The 25,784-nt window shown below is 37.4% G+C and overlaps 1 protein-coding gene across 5 annotated transcripts in view; it reads left to right on the top strand.

Annotated features, from left to right (window-relative positions):
• The first annotated feature begins 1,839 nt into the window (after positions 1-1,839).
• The window catches only part of LOC129769739 (calpain-C), a 72,060-nt gene continuing 48,115 nt past the window's right edge, over positions 1,840-25,784 (top strand). Inside the window, exons 1-2 of one of the 5 annotated variants that reach the window (XM_055772186.1) lie at positions 1,840-2,280; positions 2,622-2,804. The gene's annotated coding sequence lies outside the window, so the exon portion shown is untranslated. Of the gene's footprint in view, positions 2,281-2,541; positions 2,805-25,784 lie in introns of all 5 variants that reach the window. The other 4 variants (XM_055772183.1, XM_055772188.1, XM_055772185.1 and 1 more) reach the window with 4 other exon arrangements.

The raw sequence follows: 25,784 nt of genomic DNA, 5'->3' as shown, positions 1-25,784 counted from the left end.
CCCCTTCGTGATGACCGGCACGGTAAACGGGCAGGTTTACCTTAAGGAGTGCCTACAGAAGCGCTTACTACCACTATTGAAGCAGCACGAGGGCCCGACCATCTTCTGGCCGGATCTCGCTTCTGCCACTATTCAAAGGACGTGTTGGAGTGGTACGAAGCCAACGGGGTCACCTTCGTGCCAAAGGAAATGAACCCGCCCAACGCGCCGGAGCTTCGCCACATAGAGAAATACTGGGCGATTATGAAGCAGGCCCTCCGGAAGAACCCAAAAGTTGTCAAATCGGAGGCGGACTTCAAGAGAAAATGGATTTCTGTTAAAAAAAACTACAACCTGACGTTGTACAGAACCTTATGGACGGGGTAAAGAGGAAGGTGCGAGCATACGGGCTTGAGCTCGAAGTATGAATAAAAAGAAAATACCAAAAGTTGTTTAATAGTTTTTATTTTACTGTCTAAAATTTTCAAAAGGATCGGTCTACTGGGCGAATTTCTACAGCGTTTTTTCCGTGATGCAATTTGATGTGACACACCCTTTAGTCAAGTCCTTTCATTAGATACCAATATTTATGGGGTTTCGAGAAAATATGTAATCCTTCAAAATTTACAAACATACAAAGAGCTAAATAAAACCGCCTAAAAAGCAGCATGGGAAACATATATTTCTTCCGCACTGCCGCAGGCCACGGTTCGTCAGAAGGGGTGTACGATCCATGGTTCTTAACCAATAAACCGGCTATTACAAAAAAACACGGTTCTTTTATGAGCCGTGGATCTTTTTTTGAACCACGGTTCATTTAAGAGCCGTTCATTTGAGAGCCGCGGCTCATTTTTAAAGAACCGTGGATCGTACGTTCTTTCCCACGAACCGGCTCAAATGAGCGGCTCGTGAGCGCTCGCCCATCTCTAAAACGTTTTAGTAAATATATTTTAATTTGTTGTTTATGAGTTACGCGTTTCACTCCCACGAAGAAACACAACAAACTCGATAAACCAAATTTTTCTTAAATCCTAGGAAAAAGTAGATAATTAGTAGACTATTATGCCATTTCATAGTCGTTGATTTATATTTTAGAAAAACAAAAAATGGCTTTCGTTCCTAAATGGGCACTTTAGGGTATGACATAATGAAAAATACACTTGCGTAAATTTGTTTTACCGTGTTTTGTTCATCGATGCACAACCTCGGTTTTGACAGCTGGTTGTTTACATCTGACACAAACATAATTTTCGTAGCTGTTTAGTTAACTTTTGGTGCGTAGTGAGGTGTTTTTGACGCTACTCCATTCACGCTTAAAAATGTGTTCGCCAAACAATTCCACGAATAACTTACGACTCCAAGCTGAATTTGGGTTTGGAAAGTGACTCAATGAAATCGATTTTGACAGCCACGCACAAACAAGTGGTGCCACCTGGTGTAAAAACCCGGTTTCAAGTTTTGCTCTCAATACGAATTCGATTTTGAAGAAACCATGCATGTTGTCCAACCCAAACCAACACCAATATCTTACAAACTATGTTATGCGAAAACTCCACATTACCAGACAATATACACAAAAAGTAAGCTACGAATGCAGAAAGGTGGAGTAAAAATCCGCTATACTCACAAAGCAAGACAACCAGAAAGCAAAATCGAGGAGAAAAAAATTGACGTTCGACTCCGCGATATGAAAGTCGCCTTCGCGTGCGCTCTCCTCGAAAAAAAAAACAACTTCGTCTCAAAAGTTCCAAGGCAACGTTCTCAACAGCGCGACTCCAAACTCCGCGCGAGCGAGCGAATCTCCTCGGTTCGCTTTTCGACGCTTTCATTGCCAACGTTTGCCTTCCGATGTTTCTCGCTTTACGCCTTTGCGCAACCAGTTGGTTGGAAACGCTCGTCGGACGCGGACAAATTTTGTACGGTGTTTTTCGCGGTCGCGATCAACCTTTCCATCCAGCTCTCTCTTTCCTCCGCGGCGGATCTCTTGAACTAATTTAGGTGAATTCTTGGCGCTCCTCATGGTTTTTTTTTGTGTGTGGTTTTGTGGTTGTGCGGGAAGAAACGATGGATGATGGACGTTCATGGTGAAATCGTTTGATGGTTTTAGATTTTAACGGATAATATATCAACGAGTTTAAATTTTGCTCACGAAAGATTCTAGCAAAAAAGTGACGAACCCTGGCGTAAAAGTGGCGTGGCGATTGGTGTGACATATTTGGAAGCTCGCCAAAATCAGTGAAAATTTATGCATCAGTACAGGTTCAAAGAAGGAATCACCAGTTTCTATTATTTTACTGGCAAGTGAGTGAGATCATCGACAGGCGGCGAAGAATCGACCGAAGATAAAACGGTGATTGTTGGTTATGTGCTCTCTCCTGACTGCAAACACCCGTTGTGTGAAAATTAGTACGTTCAAGTGAAAACTCCCTCCTTTCCTATCCGTCCGTTTCAGCCTGATTAGTGAGAAGCAAAAAGAAGCCCCGCTGTTTTGTGAAATTGTTCCGTTCATGTTTTCTGTTGTTTTCTAAAAAAACTCTGTTTTTCTGTTTTCATTTCTTGAAGAAAACTCTGAAAGTGGTGAAGAGTTGTAATCAACATTCTGTGCCCAAGTTTCCCAATCTCCAGCTTTTGTTTTTGTCTAGAAAACTGATAACAGCGAGTTAAACAAATCGAAACGAAACCTGTTTGTCTAGTTCAGGAAGTGAAAAAGTGTAACGAACGAGATATTTTTCCACCCATCGTTATCCATCTGCATAATTTGTTGGATTATTTCCTGCTGAGTGGAATATATGAACCATCAGATCTGAAAACTTTGGTCACATCTAGTAAGTAAATTCTGTGCTGTTTCTGAGCTTTCAAAAGAGACTGAAGTGAATGATTGAATTATGGTGTGTCAATCCCTCAATCCGTTACAACATTATTTCTATTACATTTCACTGTCACAGTATCAATCTGTGTCAACATAAATCATCCCAATGCCAAAAACAGCACGGTTGTTGGCAATTTGGACTATTCTCTTTTACCGAAATCCATAAATTTTTCACGGAAATTGTATATAATCGTATACCCCAGTAGCAGGGCTTCAAAAATAATTTGGAGACCCACCGGAAATTATGTGTTTTTTAGATTATACATGTTTTTGTTTTTCAGTTTCATCAGCGACTGGAATATGGCGAAGAGCCACAAAAATGTATTTTTACCGAACTCGTTTCACCGTTTTTGATTAGATTTCTGTGTGTGTCGAAGGGTACAGTCATAATGAGTTATAAGGGTGTTTCAAAGACCAATCGAATGGGATCGATGATTACAACCACGGGATATGACAGTCTGCGTGAATTTAAAAACATGAAACATGAAATGATTTGGAAATTTCTTTACATATATTGGGTCGGGGAAAAAGAAATGTCTTATATTGTCAATATATGGCAACACTTAAACATATCTTGTGTTGTACTTATCGCATCGGGTCATACTATACGGCTATTTAAAGACGACAATCTGTGCTACAAGTGTCGTTTTGACAGTGTTGTGATTGACCTTTTCAGTCTCAAGTTATAGCGCGTCAAAGATGGAGTCCACCAAGCAAGAAAATCGCCATATTTTACGATTTTACTACCTGCGAGGTAAAACTGCAACGAAGGCGGCCGAAAAAATTCCGGCCCAAACCATCGCCAAGCCCGGATTGACGGCCAGGAAGGTTTTGCTGTATGTTTGGTGGGATTGGAAGGGAATCATCCACTATGAGCTGCTCAACTATGGCCAGACCCTCAACTCGGTTCTCTACTGTGAGCAGCTTGACCGTTTGAAGCAGGCGATAGACCAGAAGCGGCCAAAAATGATCAATAGGAATGGTGTTGTTTTCCACCAGGACAAAGGTCGGCTACACACATCTTTGATGACCCGCCAGAAGCTACGGGAGCTCGGATGGGATGTCCTATTGCACCCACCGTATAGTCCGAACCTGGCTTCAAGTGATTATCATCTCTTCCGGTCCATGCAAAACGCTCTTGGTGATACTAAGTTGGCCTCAAAAGAGGCTTGCGAAAACTCGCTGTCTGAGTTTTTTGCAAATAAGGAGGGAGGGGGTTTTGGGGGGAGGGGATGGAGGGGATAATGAAGATCAGAAATACGACATTTCTTTTTCCCTAACCCTATATTACATTTGCTTGACGTTCTGATAGCAGTTTCTCGATCGATTACCAAAGCCCAGTGCATTCATGTTTTCTGAAGGTCTTTTCACTTTTTTAGGCAGGTCTCACTCAGGTATGAATTGGATTGAACCTACTAGTATCACATAACTTCAAAAAAATGACTGGAAAGAATGCAATGCATTCGTAGAGATGCATTAAATTTGTAAGTCCAATTTTAAGCATAATTTTACCTTTTGTATCATGGGTAGACATAGTAATTATTGACTAGACGATGTTGATTGTATCTATGTCAAGCCACCAAGCATATACGCTGTAGTAAAAATAAAATGCTCTAATGAGGTGTTCTTCTTCTTCTTAAATGGTAAGATGGTCAGTGACGATATCTTGGAATCTGAGCGTCCAAAAAATTAGCGATCTAAGGATGAAAAATAGCGAATTGCTGATGCAACAAAATAAACAAATTGGAAAAACTTTTTATTAAGTAGGTTGAAAAATACGGACATGGTTCCGATTTTGCCAAAGAAACATTCATGGTTTGAGCATTATAAAATGTATTCTAAAACCGGTTAATAACCATGACAAAAATCGGCTCAAACGTAAAACAAAGGTTTATTGTACGTATTAGCATTAAGTGTTGATGGAAATCGCTTTAAAAATAATTTTTATTTAGTTTTCATGAATATTCTTTTTTATATATATAGAGGGGCTAGTTGGACACACAAATTGCTCGTTTGAGAACAACGCATATAAAATTTTCAGGTATGCCGTGTTTCATTTCGCAAACTATAAACAAATATAGAAAGCATATGCTTTACTGCTAAACCCAGTGTATTTGAAACGAGACAACCACCACACAAACCGCTTGAAATATAATTGTCATATTTATATTTTTTGCTGTAAAATTTTCATTCAATATAATAAACGCTATCATTGAATATCAGAACTCGCAATAATGTATTGAGTAATGTAGCATACCTGGATACTTTGGGGCGAACGGTTCAATGTCATCAAAACAAATGCAAGCAAGAATGCAAGCGGTTGTGCGCCGCAGGGAAGCCAGGTGATTTTTTTCAAAAGTCGTGGTACGAGAAAATGTCTTCACCATAATATCGGAGGAAAGTTCCTCGGAACGGAACTGTGATAACACTATTTGTTTATTTTAGCTTTGAAATTTTGGTTGTAACTCAAACCATATCTATGAAACTAATTGAAGAAAAGGTATGTAACCGGAAGACCTTCGACTTGTGAAGTGGTCGTTTGAAAGATCTAGGTTAATCTATTGTATAGTAGGCCCAAAATAATAGAAACTCAATGTCACAATTTTCGAGCGCAAATAAACTAATGTCTTCTAAAGACAATATATATTCAGACCGTTTGCTGATACTAAAGTCCTACTTTTTTTGTCCGATATTTTCGGACAATAGTTAGAATTTCATGGAAATAATGATTTTTAAAAATCCACGTACGCTATCATACTGCAATGTCTTCACATATTTCATAATGTCATCAAAATGTCTTTACAAAATCAAATGTCTTCAAGATGAAGACATGTCTTCAAACCTGGCATCTCTGGTGCGCCACAAAGTGGAAGAAAGACGAGATCGTTAGAAAAGATTGCCTGACTAATTTTCAACAACGATGATAATTTAATGTTTTCATTACTTTGTTTTTTCACTTGCTACATGATATTAGTTAACTGTTTGATTCAATTAATTAATTTATTATGAAGGAAACTTCTAATGGAAAAACGTTTATTATTTGCTCAAAAAAACATGCCTATTATTGACCAACTTACCCCGTGTGTGGGGTTAGTTGGTCAATTTATTCTGAAATATAAAGACGTTAAATAAAAGAAAAATGTCAAATAACTGATTCGCTGGTTATTTTTCATTGAAAGGGTAAAAGATAAGCTTCATTGTGGTACTTAACATTCTAACGCAAAACTTCGTACTACAAAGTTATAGCCAAATTTATTCAAAAATGACCGACTAGCCCCGCCCTACCCTACAGCAATTTCCCATTCTAAATCAATTTATTGGTATGTTTTTATCTAAATTTCTATTTTTTATTGAAGTTTTCGTCGTTTGACCATCGGATTCTGCAGATGATCCTAAAAGCTATTGGTTTGTTCTCGCCTAGTTCAGTAGCTGATGTTTCTACAGCTTCAACACAAATGAAGATATCATCAGACGTTTTCCAAAATCTCCAAAGTCTGGTTCTGCTACATCAGATTTGATGTATTATTCGTGGCATATATCGCTTAGTAAATTCGGGTGTTTCAGCTTCTTTTGTTCAATTCAACAACCAATAACAAAACGTGGTTCATAAAACAATAAAATAGATTTGGTCATTAAGTCGTTCAAATGATTCGTTTAATTTTTTGGTTTCGGTCGTTGTTGAATCTCTCTAGGTTGTATTTTCATTGTTTTGGGCTTCAATATTTCCTGAACTGAGTTTATCCCTTCTTTTCGATTTTAGCTGTGCAGAAGATAACTGTAAATATCTAGACCGCAATGTGTTTTTCTGATACGGACTATACAGTCCCGTTTTTCTAGACCGTGTTAGGGAAACACCTTACGATCTACACAAATTTATATGAAATTAGAAGCTCTTTCTTCAACCCTATTTCAGCATATTATTGACTATATGGAAATAGGGAATAACGTTTTTTTTATATATCTTCTTCTTCTTCTTATATGGCACTAACGTTCCTAGAGGAACTCCGCCGTCTCAACGTAGTATTACTTGCGTCATTTTCATTAGTACTTAGTTGAGATTTCTATGCCAAATAACACGCCTTGAATGTATTCTTAGTGGCAAGCTCTAGAATACGCGTGACCACAGTGCAAGTCAGAGGAAATTTCTTTGAAGAAAAATTTCCCCGACCAGAACGGGAATCGAACCCGAACCCCCGGCATGTTAGGTTTTGACGCTAACCACTCGGCCACGGGAGCACTTTTTTTTATATATCTACTACCCGAAAACGCAATCCTGTGTCAAAACGTATCGATTGAATATAGATATATTCAATTCTTCAAGAGAGAAGTTCCAAAGCAAAATAATTTCCACGATAGTAGGAGCGCACTTTTGAAATTTACATTCTCTTCTGTACTGTGCTGTAGTAAGAAAAAGATGAAAAGAGTAACGCAGACGATTGTATCAGAATTAAACAAATTCAAAATCAAATGAGAAGTAAGATGGGAAAAGATATTATTTACATCAAGGCATAACTATTACTGGAACGTTATTTTGACAAATCTGTATATTCTGTATGAAGCCCAAAAAATCTGTAATCTGTATCTACAGATTTTTGTTTTCAAAAAGTCTGAAAAATCTGTAGTTTATTTTTACTACAGTGTATACGCTTGTTGGCTTTACGTGGATACAATCAATATCGTCTAATCAATAATAACTATGTCTATCCATGATACAAAAAGTAAAATTATGTTTCAAAATTGCAGAAAATCTGTGGATTATTCTGTAGATATGGTAACTCTGGTTGACATCAATCAAAATTTTGGTTGAATTTAAAAGTTGAATGACTAATTATGTACAGTAATCGTACGATAACTCGATAACTGGAACCTGGTAACTGGAACCTGGGAACCTGGTAAACAATTGACGCCATATTCAATTCGAAGATTTGCGGCGAGGGGCATTCGAATGTAATTTGAGATGTTATGAAAATTGAAATTATTTTCGCGTGACAAAAACATTGATTAAATTACAGAGAAATATTTTCCTCTAATTATAAATCATACCTATTATTGCACTCAATGCAAACTTTTTGTTCATCCAATCTCAAGATCAAACAATTCATTCAAGTTTCCCTCGATTTGATTTGACGTTTCACATGCGGGTCCAGTTTGAAAGCGACGAACAAACTTCTTGTTTTGGTATGTGATTAGAAAAATAAACACTTCCGACTTGTTTTGTTAAAAAATAGAAAGAAATATTCTGATTTACGAGCGAAGTTTCGGTTCCAAGGCTAGTCAATGATGAAATAGTGAACATCAAGAACGCATTGATTACCGGCACATAGAGAAATTTGCTTCCTCAAATTAGTCATTTAGTAAAAAAGCGAAATTCACAAAAGAAATCTGATTTAATGTGATAGAATGAGCATCCCACGATATCAGTGAATAGATTTACGACAAATAGTATCTTCGAAAGCGGCTTGAAGTTTTACCAAGGCCTAAAATTATTTTCGATTTCTTTAGCATCATTCTTAGCAGCTCTTCACCGAAGAAGAGAAGATCGTACGAGACGTGTTGTGACTAGTGTTGTCCATATAACCGATAAATAAATTAATCGCCGAAATCTTAATTGATGAAAAAAAGGAGTTTAGTATTTTCGCAAACGACTTGCTTTACCCGCTCCCCCTCTAGCAATGGCATGAGACAGAGAAACTTCTAACTACAATAAGGTCCTCCGACTCGTGGACTAGTAAAACATATGTTGATTAAAGCGTCAACCACATTTCATAGCTACCGTTGAGCTCTCCCGCGAACTGATGTGATTTTTTAAATTTGATTAAGAACACTTTATCACTTGTGACATTCGTGTCATAAGAACTGTTGTGATGGTTCACGGGTTAGCAATCGGATTCACCATATATCACGTTACGAGTATTGTTTTGAAAAATCTAAAATAACGACCATGAAAATGGAAAACTTGCTACTTTTGCTGTCGGAAACTAATTCGGCTTCTAATTTTGAAGAGTATATTCACGTGATGGCATTGAGCTTTGCGTGTTTTCATTGGGAAAAAATGATGCTTTCAAAATAATAGTTATGGATGAAAATTTTATTTTACTTTTTGAGACGAAAAATACATCAAATTACTGGTCAGCTGTTCGGATAAATTTTCGAACTTTTCGAGTGATACCACCCATCGTTTTATGCAAAGTACTGCCTTCCAAACGTAGTATTGCCTGCGTTTTTAATTCAATGCTTAGTTGAGGTTCCTATGCATGATACCACATTTTAATTGTATTCTCAATGGCAAAATCGAAAATAAACGTATACTGATGCAAGTCCAAAGAACTTTTATCGACGAACATCTTGAACTGCGCCAGTTATTAATGGCGATGTCATCGTCTCACGTCTAAGAAATCTTTCCCCCGAATGAATATTAAAATCGAAGGATGATGAGAAAACTCTAGGCCTCGTGTTGGATGTTCACACGCAATGTAATTCATTTATGTTCATGATGGGTTAATTTCTTGTAATGGCAGAATATCTTTGAAGAGTGCTACTCATTGTTCCGAAAATATCCATGTTAAAAGAAGATGCATTATCAATGCTGGAGTTGATCTGCGAAGCTCTTCTGGAAAAGAAACCATCGAAATGTCAGCTGTCAGTATGAGAGTATAATACATCACATGAAGTAAAACTATTCCTTCGAATCGGATTTATTGGAACTAATGTCAGATAATGTCATCAAAATCGTTTAAAGAAATGTTTAATCGTTTAAGAAATGAGTTGACAATTTCGAGTAAAATTCAATTATATAAATCAATAATATCGCCACGCATAGACTTCTGTTCATCCATTCTTTTTCTTGCTAACGAAACACAAATGTTGAGGTCACATCGTTTACAAAATAAAGAAATGCGGTTAATTTTGCGTTGTAATAGATTCACTTCCTCAGCTTTCATGCTAAACACGCTTCAATGGCTATCTGTGAAGCAAAGGATTGTATATTTAACCATGGTGTTCGTTTTCAAATTTATAAATGGATTGCTGCCTCGGTATTTGTGTGATCGAATTGAAAGAGGAAGTAATATTCATAGATATAATACCAGAAAATCAGACGGAACACGTACTCTTAACTTCTTAAGTAGAGTGTCACAGAGTTCCCTATTTTTTAAAGGAGTTAGTTATTTCAATTCGATACCTAGGCACATTAAAAGAGCAACCACATTAGTGGATTTTAAAATGTAATTTAAATGGTTAAATTGTAATTAACGAAATTGTTTTTTAAAGAAGTATGTTTGTGTATGTGTATGGAAGAGCGAATTGCCATCATCGTATCAATGATAATGAAGAAGTTTTTGTATGTTCATAGAAATGAAAAGAGAAAGAAAAAATAAAATAGAGAGTAGTCTACATAAGTTTGAGCACGCGCGCGCTAATACAGCAATGAGAAATTTGAATTGTGATAGCGATTGGAACATAGTAGAGTTTGCTCTTATTGTGAAATTGGATATGTATGTTTCGGTCACACTTTTGACGCCCAACGCGACGTTTTTGAGTTTCTTGCAGACCCCAACTTGCGATTAAATTATTAAATGAAGATCAAACTTAGTTTATAGATAACTTTTACAAGATCTAGCAATGATTGTTTTCAATTAAAGACGAATTGATGACAATAACACATACCGAAGTCATAGTATAGGGGTTTTGCAAAAAACTGCAGTACAAACCATCCGTACTATAAATTAATAAAAAGTATAATATAAACAGTATAATATTATGGTCATGATTTTATTATTTTTCTTCATATCCTACAGTTACATTTAGGTGTCTATTCTATCAAATACCTTCTAAAAATCCTAATCAATTCGAGCGAGGAAAGTGTCACCCATATCTGGGTGACGGGGCGTCGAAAGTGTTAAAAAGGAGCACAGCTACGATTGGGGTTTGTTTAAGATCGAGGGAAGGAATGTTGACGAGTAGAGGAGGCTCACTAGCGATTTCTGAAGGATCAAGCAGACAACCGTCAGAATGATGGGAAAGGCTACAACCTGAAATTCATCCAACGGGTCAAATGTTCGGTTAATCTGAAGAGTTAATAGTCTGACAATTTTGGCAGTCAGGTTACAGTGAACTCAGAAGATGCTATGGGATAGCTTGACAACAAGCGTTTCTTCTTGAGATTTGACTGAACTGAAAGATTTGATGTTACCTCTTACAAAAATGTCCGAAGAAGCTTTTGAATAGACGAAGCTTAGTCAAATACCGATATCACAAAGAGGTGATTTCATATTAATTAAATTAATTAATTAACAACTAGATAATCGACCAACTCAAACCTATGTAGAGGAATGAGCGGGATTATTATTATTATTATAATTATTATTATGAAAGTTATTTGAGCTTTGTAAAAGAAGGCATTGTTGTGGTGGAAAGAGTTTTTCTTCTGTAAACTAAATTGTCTTCTCATGATATTTTTTTTCATTCCTAATGATTACAAGAATAACCTGAGTTTATTGTTTTACCAATTTGAAAGTAATTCACTTACAAAATTCTTTGTGGATTCCAAAAACTGGTGCTAACACATACTTGATCAATATCTGAACTCTAGGTCACTTCGAAACTCATACACAGAGATGCTAACCTTCCTGATTTTTCAGGATTTCCCGACTTTTTAGCACGCTTCCTGATATCCTGTCAAACACTCAATTTATACTGATTTTTTTAAATGATTCTGGTTTTTCCTGATTTTTGTACTCTTTTCTGTCATGATAGTTCTCCTGTTCGCACTTGTATATATCATACATTAAGTTAGGTTCTCTAGACGTAAATCTGTACATAACTTTTCTATCTCTACCCTCAATTGTTTCGAGGTTTTCCAAAATTACTCAAGAGAAAATTTTTGAATCCACAGTCAATATAAAAAGATTTTATATATAATTTGTTCGTCTGATTCAAAGTAGAATCAACTTTAATTATGAGACTATGGTAAATATATCTATAACAGTACTAAATATCATAAAAATTAGGAAAAATTCAACAAGTCTTCCACTGCTGATATGCTTTTCTTACTTGTCGAGTAAAGATTCATCCCAAAGCATGGATGATGAATTCAGTGAAAATTTGAATATTGATTTCTCTGCAATTGACTGCAGTGATGCTGTAGGTTTTTCGGAAAAAATATAAACGATCCAAAAGTCAGGTGAAACACTAGTATTTCCGCTTATGCGAGGATTTATACCCTGTTTATAATTTCTTTTACATATCCAGTTTTCGTCAGAAGGAAGATATACTCTGTTCCTGATGAGATTTCGAATGGATTCTGTCTTATGAGCTACTTCCAAGCAACTGATTCTCATACGTATGGCTTCGACGAGGGAGCAAACATGTTCTGGGAGGATAGAATATTTAAACTGTGTGAAAGATGATGAAAGATTGTGAAACAGAACTACGTATATAATGAAATTATATATCTTTAATTGAAAATGATGTTTTTGTTTTCTTTAAAATCGACATTAACTTTTCGGACAACCCAATATGGGCTATCCTGATTTATCCTGATTTATATTTTCATTCTCCCTGATTTTTAAAAATTATAGTAGGCAACCCTGCTTAGAAAAACAAATCCATCGTGGTGTCACTCGTCGAACGACAAAACTCATTGAGTAACCTTATAATACTTTGATTTTTTGGAATTGGCAATTGGAAACACGGATATACCAGAGAAATTCTACTAACATTGAAAACTCATAATTTTCTATATTATAGATGCAAGAATCTCGTAAATAATTCAAGCAATAAACACTCAAAATTGAATCATTTTCGTGCCTCGAATGCTTTGAATTTATAGTATCAATTTGTACCCCCAGTATATTCCCGAAATACGGTATCCTACATCAAAAAATACAAAATATTCTGAATTGCATTCATGCCAGATGAAAGCACATTGAAGCAAAGCGTGGTCGCTACTATAGCCGAAACCCGTGCAAACAGAAATTTACATAGACTATTGCTACAATTGAATTGCTGCCGTTCTACGCATAGTTGTCCCATTTTTCAAAATCAACAACTGAGAAAAACGCAATCAAAATTTCCTACCATATTTGTCTACCAGAAGCTTGAACCATTTCAGTTTAGCAATACACCTGCTTTTTAATGAGCAGTAAACTATTGTCTAATGATATGTGAAAAGTTCCTTGCACCTCAATCAATCAAGCTTGATTATAAGTTTCCAAATTCATAGTGGGACAGCTATGCCTAGAATATCAACGTGGGACAATTGAACTTGATGTTGTTTTTTGAAATACTGGGAATAAAAAACATGCATGAAAACTTCGTTTTTTGAAGAATGGAGAATTACAATAACTTTTTTTTGCGTTTTTCCTGAAGATTAGGCATGAACATCGTTTTATGAAGTAAAGAGAAAACTGTCAAAAAGTAACATGGGACAATGCGTAGATCGGCAGATTGTGAATTAAAAAGATGATGATGATCTGCGCGATTTTGAATATTCAATGAAGACATAAAACAAATGAATGAGTGTCAGCTGCCTACCTATCTCATTTGGATAGTAATCAATGAATACAGAATTCTAAACTCGATCAACTCCCGAACTGTTCGTTCAGTATGAATTTGAACGGTGTGTATGGTGTCGACATTCTTCATCGACAAGCAAATCGCCATCGGCTAGAGCTATTGGAATTTTTTTATCGCTCAAAACTCCTTGCGCTGACGGGGGACCGGTCATCCTTGAGCCGGCCTCTTCGAACGCTTAGCTAATATTGGCAGTTCCATTATTGCTGTTAATGTTTGTGCCTTTGTGCTTGTATGTATATAACCTGCCTCCGAACAGCACGAAACGCGTGTCCATCGAATCCGAAAGCAATCCAAGACAAGATGTTGACGGCTGGGATGAAGGTCAAATGTGAAAGAAATGCCAAAGCGTTGAGTATCCGTAACGCACTGATGAAGTGCGATACCTTTACTCCTACTACAAGTGCTAAACGGTTGGTGTATCAAGGTGTGTGAACATGTGTTTGCTATTTGAATTCCATTTCCAATATGTGCAGAGGCGTGTTGGGGAGGAAGTGAAACAATATATTATGAAACTTCCCGCAGTCAATAGAAACCACAAAAGCTGAATATCTAAATAATAGAATAACTGTAAAATTATTGAATTGTGACATAGCATTGCTATCTTTCATGCAAGCATGTTTTGAAAACATCAATTTAATGCAGAAGACGAAGAGAAAAACTAAGAATGTGACGTTCAAACTCTATCTATGACCAACAATAACAAGAATGCTGAAAATAACGTAACGAATGTCCTATTTTGTAAATGAAGGAAACCTCGTCTCGAATACCATTTATTGAAAAGAATAAATCAACAAGCTTCATGAACTTGTAACTATTTCACCCAGTGCACAACGGAGTTCGTTTGATATGAAACTCAACACATAAAACGCTCAACCGGTGGGCAATGTGTACGAACATAACTGTTTTCATCATGTGCAGTTGTGGCAACGCTTTCGTCTTACTTCCCCACAATATCAGTTAATGGAGCTGACAGAGTTCTTGCCTATGAACGGTTGGTCGATTAGCGCACAGACCATGAGGTGGTTTGTTTATGTTGTGGTTCAGCGTTTCAACCCACTTCAGCAGAATATTTTCGAAGTGAGAGTTGAGCATGGTGGAGCGCTCAGAAGTCGGACTTGAGTAATAAAGACAGACAGACTGACTGATTGCACGATGAATTCTTAATTGCTTGGTTTGCTGTACTAGCAGTTTTTTGTTGAAATATTTCTTTCCAGAGTTGTTACAGGTGCAAAATTTCAAAGGAAAAGGATTGCAAAGGAAATTTACCCGAAACACACAGTTGAATTTATAAAATAAAAATATCAAAATTCAATTATTTCAGAAAATGATTACTTCTTCGATAAAAGAATTGCTCTTCGATTGATTAAGTTTTAACTGTCTGAATTGTACATTCTGTCGAATATATGCCAGAAATGTGTAATGTTAAATCTTCCCGTTGAACATTTTTTATTTTTTTTAAATTGGTGCTACTGTCAGTGTACTTAATGTCAGTTTTGAGCGCGATATTTCATTCAGTATGTTTACAGCGACAAGCTAACTTTTTTTGCTCGGGAATTTTAGATATGGTTAATTCTATTAATCCAAGGAATTGTACGAAATTGTGTGTTGCAAACAAAATTTCTTGTGTTGAAACTTTGGAAATGTTGCAGAACACATTTGGTTACTCAACTAAGTCGAAAACGCGGGTGTATAAATAGTATAATGCATTTAAAGACGGCCGAGAAGGGATGAACGATTTACCACGTCATAACCATCCATCTTTATAACTGATGAAAAAATCGATAAAATGAAAGGAATGGTGATCGGTGAATTGTCATTCAAGTACAGGGTTTTCCATTTCGGGCTTCCGAAAGTATACAGCCCTGCGCTGACAACCGTTTGACATAGCTGTCAACCAAAGCGTCATATCGTTAGTTAAATGTCTGCCATTTTACAATATGGATCGTTTTAGCATCGCACAACGTGTTAATTTTGTGAAATTATACTATAAAAATGATGAAAAACCGGCAAATGTTTTTCGAGCATTACGGACGGATTTTGGTCGTCATGGACGGTCTACAGAGCACACAATCGCTAATGTTGTGCGTAAATTCGAACAAACTTGATCCGTAGCGGATATTGTGAAACCTGTGCTTCATCGTAATGTGCGTTCGGCCGAAAATATTGCTGCTGTTGCTGCCAGTGTGGAGGATGACCCGAATGTTTCGATTCCACGGCGTGCTCAGCAATTGGGCTTGTCAAACACATCATTGTGGCGAATTTTGCATTTGGACTTGCACCTACATCCATATAAAGTCCAACTGGTACAAAATTTAGAGCGTGGTGACCATGGAATGCGTCGGGCATACGTCGATTGGGTGAACGAACAACAGCAGCAAAATGCTGAATTTTCGCATCAAATTTTCTTCAGCGGTGAGGCACATTTCGAGCTCGGTGGCTATGTGAACACCCAAAATTTCCGTATATGGGGCTCAGAAAATACACACGTGATTGTTGAGAGGCCGTTGCATCCGCCAAAAGTCACTGTTTGGTGCGCATTATGGTCTGGTGGAGTCATCGGGCCGTATTTCTTTGAAAATGAGGACGGCGAGACGGTAACTGTGAATGATGAGCGCTATGGTCGCATGTTAACCGATTTTTTTTGCCACAAATTGAAGATATGGATACGGATGACATGTGGTTTCAGCAGGACGGCGCCACGTGCCACACAACACGACCGAACATGACCATATTGCGAACGAAATTTGAGGGACGCATAATTTCGCGTTTTGGTGATGCCAATTGGCCGTCCAGATCATGCGATTTGAACCCGCTAGACTTTTTTTGTGGGGTTATGCGAAAGACCGTGTCTATGCCAACTCTCCGCAAATTCTTGAACATTTGAAAGACAACATTCGTGAAGTTATGACCGAGATACCGCCCCATATGTGCCGAAAAGTCATCGAAAATTACCTGTTCCGGATCAAGGTGTGCGAGGAAGCCCTAGGTGGACATTTGAATGATGTTGTATTTCACACATAATGGCATAAACCAAACTTTAATTTGAAATAAAAGTTTCATCGAAATTCGAATTCTAAGTGTGTTTTATTTCAATTTACTTTCGGAATTTAAAGTTGGAAAACCCTGTACAAGAGAGCTAGCCCGTGAATTAAATATCTCTCACGAGACCGTTCGCCATATTTTAGTTGATGTTTTGGGCATCAGAAAAGTCGTAGCACGACTAGTGTCAAAAGAGCTCAATTTTGTTCCAAAACAATTCAACTACATATGTAAATAAATGTACATGAAGGGGCTGCTCAAACCTTGCTTCCGTTGAGTTGTTGCTGCCCCAGCGCGCACTTTTGGTTGCGGATTTGGTGCTCTGTTATGATCACGAAAGTTCATGTGTGCCTTTCCAGGATGCTTTGGTCGACGACCTTCTTGCTCACCTTCCTCTCCAGTACTATACTGGATCGCCTGATGATTGGTTCGAGTATACCTCTCGCAAACTCGTCAGGTTATGTTTTGTATAAACAACGGACTGTATTCGCGATCGTTCTTTTAAAGAGTGCGAAGGCTGGTAGTCTCGTTGAACAGTTCGACATCCCTCTTTACCATAGCTCATCGGAGATTTCACCCTCATGCGTAGGTACATTAGTTTCCCCACTTCACAGCCCATTCGTTGGAGTATCCTCTGACGACGACTGATATCCGATCAACGAGCCAATTTAACAATTAATGTTTACGATGTAGACGTGAATGCGGAAAGGTGTTTCTGGAGTCTGAGCGTCAGGTATCACGCGAGAAACTTGCAATGGCCCCAACAGATCTGAGCTGTGCTTAAAGTATGGTGAAGTGGGTCAGAGGCAAGAGATTGTACGAAGCAACCGAAGTACATGCTCTTTAAACAGGTTGACGGAAGCTGAGTGACGTACAGGGCAAAGATGAGTGCGATACAAGTTATGGGTAGGTACCCCATTCAAGAAGGTCTTACAAACTGACGATGATGCTAGTCTAGACTTATAGGCTTTTTACCAACAAACCCTCTGCAATTTCACCATTTTCTGTTGACCCATTGATGTGTGTACCTGTCTATAGATTTTAGTTCGGCTTATTAACATTTTCATCGAATGCAGGGTGCGGCATAAAAAATACGAAAATTTATGGTATTTCTTTCAAATCCTATTATCATCTGCTTTAAGCAATAATATCAACATTTTCGAATTCAGTTTGTCTCCAAAGGGTCTGATATGATATGATAAAATTTCGAAATGCCTGAAAATATAAATACAGGTAAACTTCGATATAACGTACATTTCACTTTCAAAATTGTACGTTGTATCGAATTGTACGTGTATCGAAGCATAAGAAAGAACTCTCAAACATAGTCTATAATACTTTATTGTGTTGCTTATTTAGTAGAGTTAATGAATAACTTCAATCAGAAAACGAAGCCAGCCTTTCTCATAATGTTTCCCTTCGTACTGTTGATTTAAACTTGATTCATTTAGAATCCGGAATCACAAAACCAGCTGTATTTCGGGATTGATTGAAGGTACAAAACTTGTTTTAGCATCACAATACAGATAATTCATTGTTCTATCAGAAAAAAAATATTGAAACAAATTTTCCTTTACACTTTGGAAATGTGTAAGTTATATCGAGGTAAAATGTACGTTATATCGAGTGATGTTATATCGAGGGTACGTTATAACGAGGGTACGTTATATCGAAGTTTCCCTGTAATTGTTTTGTACAGCGAAAAACAGTCTAAACATTAAGAGACATATACCTAGAAAAGCCGTAGGAACATATTTAGCACTCCAATACTCGCGCATTGGTCTGTCAGACCGAGAAATCAATAATTCGTTCATTTCTCAGAAAATATCAACACTACGAATTTGCGATTCTCCCTAGCTTCTTGATTCGTCGTTTGTCATCGTTTAGCGTGTTGCATGTGTTGGTACAAAGGGGACGTGTGCCACTTTTTTAACACTTTCGGTCTGACACACCGACGCGAGTATAGGAGCAACTTTTTTGGACAAGTTACTTTTTTCATATTCTAGAATATTGTTGAATGAAATGTATAAATTAATGTTAGTAGAGTGGAATATTTATTGAATATAATGCATAAGATCATAACCGGACTATTCTTATTTGATTTCAGTCGCTTTTGTAACTGGATTGAACGCATTCATATGTTAACTATTCGTCGATATATGCGTCGTTAGATTCATAAGTTCAAAAGCAAAATATAAATGTTTGACTTTTGTACAGTTATTCACTAAATATAATGGTCATACTTGTGAAAGAATTTCACTTGTGGAATAACTGTAAACAGTAAACTATAAATTATTCGGAGGCTTATGGTAATTTCTAACAATTACAGTTTCGGGGATCTTTTTTTATAATGGACAATATCGACAAGAAAACAAGAAAAAGAAAAGGAAGTTCCTAGAAATCCTTTTATATCATCTTTTTATGCCCCATCTAAAAAAGGCATTAATTCTTAGTTTACCAAGAATACAGAGACAAAGAATATTAGAAATATGCAAACTTTATATTCCAGGACCTTTATCATCTGGTAATTATCTAGAAGGTCGTTATACATTCTTCTCTTCGATAAAAGATCCGAAAAACACGCAACAACTGCATGAAATGTAAAAAATATGTTTGTTTCGAGCATGCAGTTATGCTATGTTCTGATTCTTACTCCAATGAAACCACAATCGATTAATACGTTTTTATGTTATTTTATAGCTCTTTATACTTCCATGAATTATATTCAGTTGCTTACTTTTAAATAAAAACAGTGAAAAATACGAATTTTGTTGTTTATGTTTGAGTATCAAAAATTACTCTATTTTGAGGAGGCTGAATTAGATGACTATTAAAACATAATACAGACGAAGAAAACATATTTTTTGGAGTTTTCTCATTTAATCATACCCTCTTCTTCAAATAAATGCCAATAAAGCCTGAAAAATACACAATGGCAACATTACAGAGAAGTTCAATTTTCGGTCTATGACACCGTGCGCGAGTATACGTGTTATGATTTTGCACGCGAGTACAGTAAAAAAAATTCAAAATTTCAATATTTTTTTTAGTGCTTAAATTTTTGATTCATTTTTTTTTGATAATTTTTCTTGATACACCGTAGTGAGATGCACATTCAGAATTTTTTTTTCAAATTTTTATCTCGAAGCTTTTGAGGATGGCGTGAAATAAACGAAAAAGTACGTTTTTCACTATAGATCCTATGTCAAACCACATAGGTCAAAAAACCGCCAAAATTTCTTATTTAAGATCCTCTACATTATTTGCCATACAGCTAGTGATTTGGTTTGGGGGCACTTTTTACTCCCTTACCCGGTCAGGCCCTTTGTTCGATGTTTTTTTTCCATTTATATCAATGACATCCTCATAACGATGCTGAAAACTAGAACCATGCCTTTCGAGCGTAGTCTTCCGATATCAACTGCCATGCGCGCGTCATGACAGACTTCAGGGTCATTAGGATGAGATGTTTTGCAGGCATGTGCTTCAACATACGCACAAATCGAATAGTACAACGAGTTAATGTTCAGACTCCGGACTGCTAAGGGGGCCACAAATCTTTCGGTCAAAACTTCATGTTTTCCAACAGCCATTGTTGGGTCTGGTTTGAAGTGTGGACGTGGCGCTCAATCCTGTTGTGAGACAACGTATTGATCCCCAGAAAAGTTGGCCTTCACCCTATTTTGTTCTAAATCACATCAGGATTCATAATTTGTGGCTAGAATTAATTGTTAACACACAAAAATTCTAAGTTTTGAAAATTCATAAAAAAACGATGTTTACCATCTTGGATTAATTTTTAAAATTTTCTACATTACTTCTATATTATAAAAAAAATTTTTTTAGGACGATTTCATTTGGAATTGCTTTATTATAAAATGAAAAAAGGGGAAACGGCATTCCCTTTGTCGTGCATGCCCAAGCGATCGCTAATCGGATTCCACTAGGTCACTGGGAGTGCAGCTATCGCCAAAATGAAGTGAGATGTATTGATCCCCATTGGTCCGCTTTTGTTCAAATGAAACTCTTCAGGTCTTCTGACTCAACTCATCACAAGATTCCTCTGGCTGATAGTTTTAATTCAAGTGATCTACAGATTCCACAGGATTGCGGTAGGATCGGACAACAGCAACACTCATGAAAATCAAAGACAGTTGCCATAAGATAATATTGAAGAAAGGAAACCAGAAGAGACTGGAAATGAAAAGCTTGCGAGGCTTAATTTCTGGAAATCATTGCCGAATAGGTGATTTTCTGAATTTACGTGGTATGATTTCGAATCAAAGATGAGTGTGTTCCGGTGCAAGTCTATCGGGATCTTCGAACTCATGCGCTGGTGTTATTCTGTGAGCAAACGGCACAAAAAAAAAGAAACACCCAGCAATTTATGTGACTCCGTTTCGCTTTTTTTTGTGCAACCCTTCTCCATTCTCACATTTTTAGATTACGATATTTTCCTGCAATTAAAGCAATTTATGTGCCGCCAAAGCGAGAGCACATACGCGAGTTTATCGCGAATCTCGGCTTCATTTCTCTCACATTTCGCCGAGTGAGTTAAGCATTTAAATTGCCAACCGGTAAAAGTAAAGATAGCATCGCACCACGCAAATCAGGTTTGTCATTTGTGTTTCGCGAAAGATCACCGATGTTGTTCGCATTGTTCCGAGAAGTGTATCAGAGACGGCGGAAGACAAATTGTGCGACCTGTGGCAGGCTGCTCACCCTCCTGCCGTCATCTTAATAATTACAGATATTCCTACTACTGCCGCCTGAGTTGCACTTCTCGTCCACAGGTGGTATAGGTGAACGTTTGTGTCGTCAAGATTGTGCAAAATTGGTTTGGCTTTCGCGAATATGTGCGTCGAAAGCAGTTTTTTTTTGTTATTTTTGTTTCTAGGTTTTTTGTCCGGTTAAATTTATTCCTTTTGTGCCACCGGAATTTTGTCGTTTTCAGTTTTCGAGGTCCTGCTGGTGATTAAGTTTTATTGGCAAAGTGTTGATATCCATATAATGTGATACGTCCAATATTAAAAGTCACGTAATGCTATGAGGAGCAGCGTTCATTCACACAAATTAATTAATAGTAATATAGGTCAAAACATCCGGTCAGATCCGATTTTAGTAACCATCTTCGAATGCGATTTTCAAAGATTGATGGTACTTCGATTATTGTAGGCCTAAAAACAACGTACTATCTTCCATGAATATACAAAAAAATTCAATCTAATTTTCAAATTTAAAAAAAAAAATTTTATATTATTTATAATATCAATTCACATTTAATGAATTCTGAGAGTTTTGTTGAGCACTCTACGCTTCATAACTAGGTCTATGTCGTACCGGCGATTACAATATAAGTCTCGATCAAGACGTTACAAAGAAGAAATCGAAATGAATGTTCTGTCTACCATGAATGACTGAAATCTCTTACCTACTCGAGGACAATGCCCAACACCCACTTACAAATATAAAACATTAAAAGATTAACTCGTGTTCTACCAGAACAAAAAAACTAGTTTGATCTACCTATATGAGTGAAATCATTCGAGTTCGCACCAAGTAAGTGTTCAGGTGTCAGCAGAAATACGCCCACGAATGAAACAAATCTTTGCGACATAAAAAATGTTGTTACTTTCATGAGCCAATGTCGAAGCGAGAGATATATGTACAAAACAACGACCACAGAACAGCTTTGCAATTAGTTCAATATTCAAGAATGTCGGGTAGCGTAACGCGTAGGATTTTCCTTCTGCTTTGCATTGTTTACTTGTGCTCTTAACTAGTTTCCAATTAAATTTGATACCGGTCTCGATAACAGCCAGCTAAGCCGGCTTAGTAGACTTGCAGTAATCACGTCTGCCCCGAGGCCGAGAAACATTGCTCTACTGCAATCCACATCTTCCACAGATTCCGTAGTTCACGTGGGCCGATTTCAGTTTTCTTTCGACAATTGGACATTGTTCTTCGAAAGCGAGCTCACCTTGTACAAATTCAGAAACAACGGGGACGCAACTTCGTGGGCTCAAATTGCTTCAATGTTTCATTGGCAAACAAATGGATGTGCAATGTGCGTCAATTCAGTGCTCCTCCACGCTCCGTGGACGATATCGCGGGTCGGTTAACAATGTGCTTTTAAATATATTTCAATGTCATTCGGTACTGCCCCCACAATAAAATACCTTCAAGGTGCGATAGTGAAGCGCCTTTTATTCGTTAGCGTTAATTCTTCGAGGAATGCTTACTGTTTCTTCGTTCGGTCAATTGTTCCAACAAAACATCTGTTCAGATAACTTAGTGAGGTTTATGGTTCCACCCCATCCAATATCGCATTACATTGGTACACTATTAATTTGCTCATAATGACGGTGACCAAGGAAAAATTAGCAAGTATGTAAAAACAAAACAATAATAGCGTCTCACAAAAGTATTTTCCATTCAGAATTTGGCCGCACAATATTTCCAAATTTTTCATGAAAAAAATAAAGTACAAAATCGGTAAGAATATATTTAAAATATTCTTCTGCTTTTTTGATGAGCAAATTTATTCAAACTTTCCGCTTAGTAGCTCTCATCATTTTTTACGCTCGACAGTTGCCCAGTATTTTTCCGTAGGACGAAAATCTGGACAATTTGGTGGACTTGGTGGATTTTTCAATAAATTTAAATATTATTTTGCTCATACCATTCTACGGCCTCACAGTTGTAATGGTAGCGGGCACGTTGGACCAGAATTCAAGGTACCTTCGTGTGATCGAATGAATGGAAAATTATCTCCTTAAAACACTGTTCCTTGAAAAGATGTACATTCGCAGTTGATCCAGAGATGAAAACCCTTGTTTTCTTTTCACAACCACACATGCAATCATCAACTAGATAGCGAATTAATCTGCGAAAACAAATTTGAACCTACCAGGAGAATTTTTGCGCGTCGTCGCGTTCTATCTCCGTTAGCTTTTCAACGCATGTATACATTGTGATGATATTTTTACCAGTAAGCGAACAACCCTTCCGGATCAAAACACTGTCTTCAATTGCCTGGCACAACAACTAGAGGCGCTACAGTAACTAGAATGAATCGGCCAAATACTAACAGGAACAGACTTTATTTAAATGATTAGGTTGGACTCGATTATGTACAGACTCGTTTATACACTGCGTTTCGGAACTATAACATTCATTTTTTTCTTAGTTTCCAAAGATATGTAAGAAGTCGGTTGAATTGAAGTATATAGTGTAGGATATAATAACTATCTCCATTTATGAGACTGACCATTTGAACTTTATTGTTGTGTCCAGGCGCGAAATATTCAAAAAACTAAAATTACAGTGTTTCATAATTATAGAACCAGATGGAAACTCTCACTCCTTTACAAAATTAACGTCAATTTCACATTAATTATCATTTTTTTTTCCCTTGTTGGGTGTGAACCACTGCGTCCATTAGTTTGAACTATTGTGGTATGCCCCATTTTTTGTACTACGCTTCAAGCTTATCTACTGCTTATTGATGAAGAAGTAGACTGAAAGCTATAGCGAGATAGGTGCCAATCAGGAATAATCTGTTTTTTTTTTTTAATTCGTTTATTTTTACAGGCTCAGTTACTTAAGTTTAAAGGAGCCGAATTCTTAAATATAATTTTAAAACTATATATATAAACAATTTTCTTACATCTATGGTTAGTAAGGTGGAAAACCGATTACTCGCGGTGTACTCGAGTTTAGGAGGGTGACATATTTTTAGGAGAAGGATGGGATATAAGGAAATTGTAACAATGTTGATGAACACTCAATTTATAAATCTATTCGTATATCTATAGTGTATTTACATTTCAACTTATTCTACTATTTATAGCAAGGGGACGAATTACCCGCAAAGGAAGGAAAGGAGGGTATAAGGATGTAGGGGCAATCACACACGAAGATCTACAGCTTTAAAGAAAACATATATATGGGACATGTAATCAAGGTCTAACCGAGCCAACACATCTCTCACCGGCACATTGGGCTGTCTTCCTCGGGCCCGAAGGGAGTTTTTTAAATTCGATCTGGCGACCAGATACACCTCGCACGACCAAACAATGTGATCGATGTCGTGATAACCTTGGCCACAAACGCAGAGATTGCTGCTGGCAAGATTGAAACGGAAGAGTAGTGCATCTAACGAACAGTGATTGGACATGAGTCGGGAGAAGGTGCGAATAAAGTCCCGACTCAAGTCCAGACTTTTGAACCACGGTTTGAGGCTAACCTTAGGGATAATCGAGTGAAACCACCGGCCCAATTCATCTTCATTCCACTTGCGTTGCCAGTTAGCGATGGTATTTTTGCGGACTAAAGAATAAAATTCATTGAAGGCGATTTGACGCTGATAAATATCGCCTTCAATTGCACCTACCTTTACTAATGAGTCAGCCCTCTCATTACCCGGAATGGAGCAATGTGAAGGGACCCAGATAAAGGTAATGACATAACAGCGTCTGGATAAAGCACTCAAAATTTCTCGTATTCTCTCAAGGAAGTACGGCGAGTGCTTTTCCGGCCTCACTGAACGGATAGCTTCGACAGAGCTAAGACTATCCGTTACAATGTAATAGTGTTCAACAGGTCGTGAGGCGACGCTGTCCAGCGCCCAATGAATTGCTGCCAATTCAGCAATATACACTGAGCAAGGATTCTGAAGACTGTGTGAGGTGCTAAAAAATTCGTTGAACACTCCAAATCCTGTGGACTCGTTTATAGTGGACCCATCAGTAAAGTACATATTATCACAATTGATACCCCCATACTTTTCATCGAAGATCGTTGGAGCGATCCTCGATCGTTGGTAATCTGAATATCCATGGATATCTTGCTTCATGGACAGATCAAAATGCACAGAGGAATTGATGTAGTCAGGGAAACAAACACGGTTGGGAATATACGAAGAAGGATCAACCTGCATGGAGATGAATTCATGATATGAACTCATGAATCCGGAGTGAAAATTTAGCTCGATCAGCTGCTCAAAATTTCCGATCACCAATGGGTTCATGACCTTACACCGGATGAAGAATCGAAGAGATAATAAATTGAAGCGATCTTTTAGTGGGAGTAGGCCTGCCAAAACCTCGAGACTCATGGTATGCGTTGAGGGCATACATCCCAACGCAATACGGAGACAAAGATACTGAATTCGCTCGAGTTTAATGAGGTGTGTTTTGGCAGCTGATTGAAAACAGAAACTGCCATACTCCATCACTGAGAGAATAGTTGTTCGATACAACATTATAAGATCTTCGGGATGGGCTCCCCACAAGGTGCCGGTAATTGTACGGAGAAAGTT

The sequence above is a fragment of the Toxorhynchites rutilus genome, chromosome 2, assembly GCF_029784135.1.
Source record: "Toxorhynchites rutilus septentrionalis strain SRP chromosome 2, ASM2978413v1, whole genome shotgun sequence".
NCBI classification, from domain to species: Eukaryota; Metazoa; Arthropoda; class Insecta; order Diptera; family Culicidae; genus Toxorhynchites; species Toxorhynchites rutilus.
Note: the sequence above shows the minus strand (reverse complement) of the source record. Positions and strands in the feature narration are given on the sequence as shown.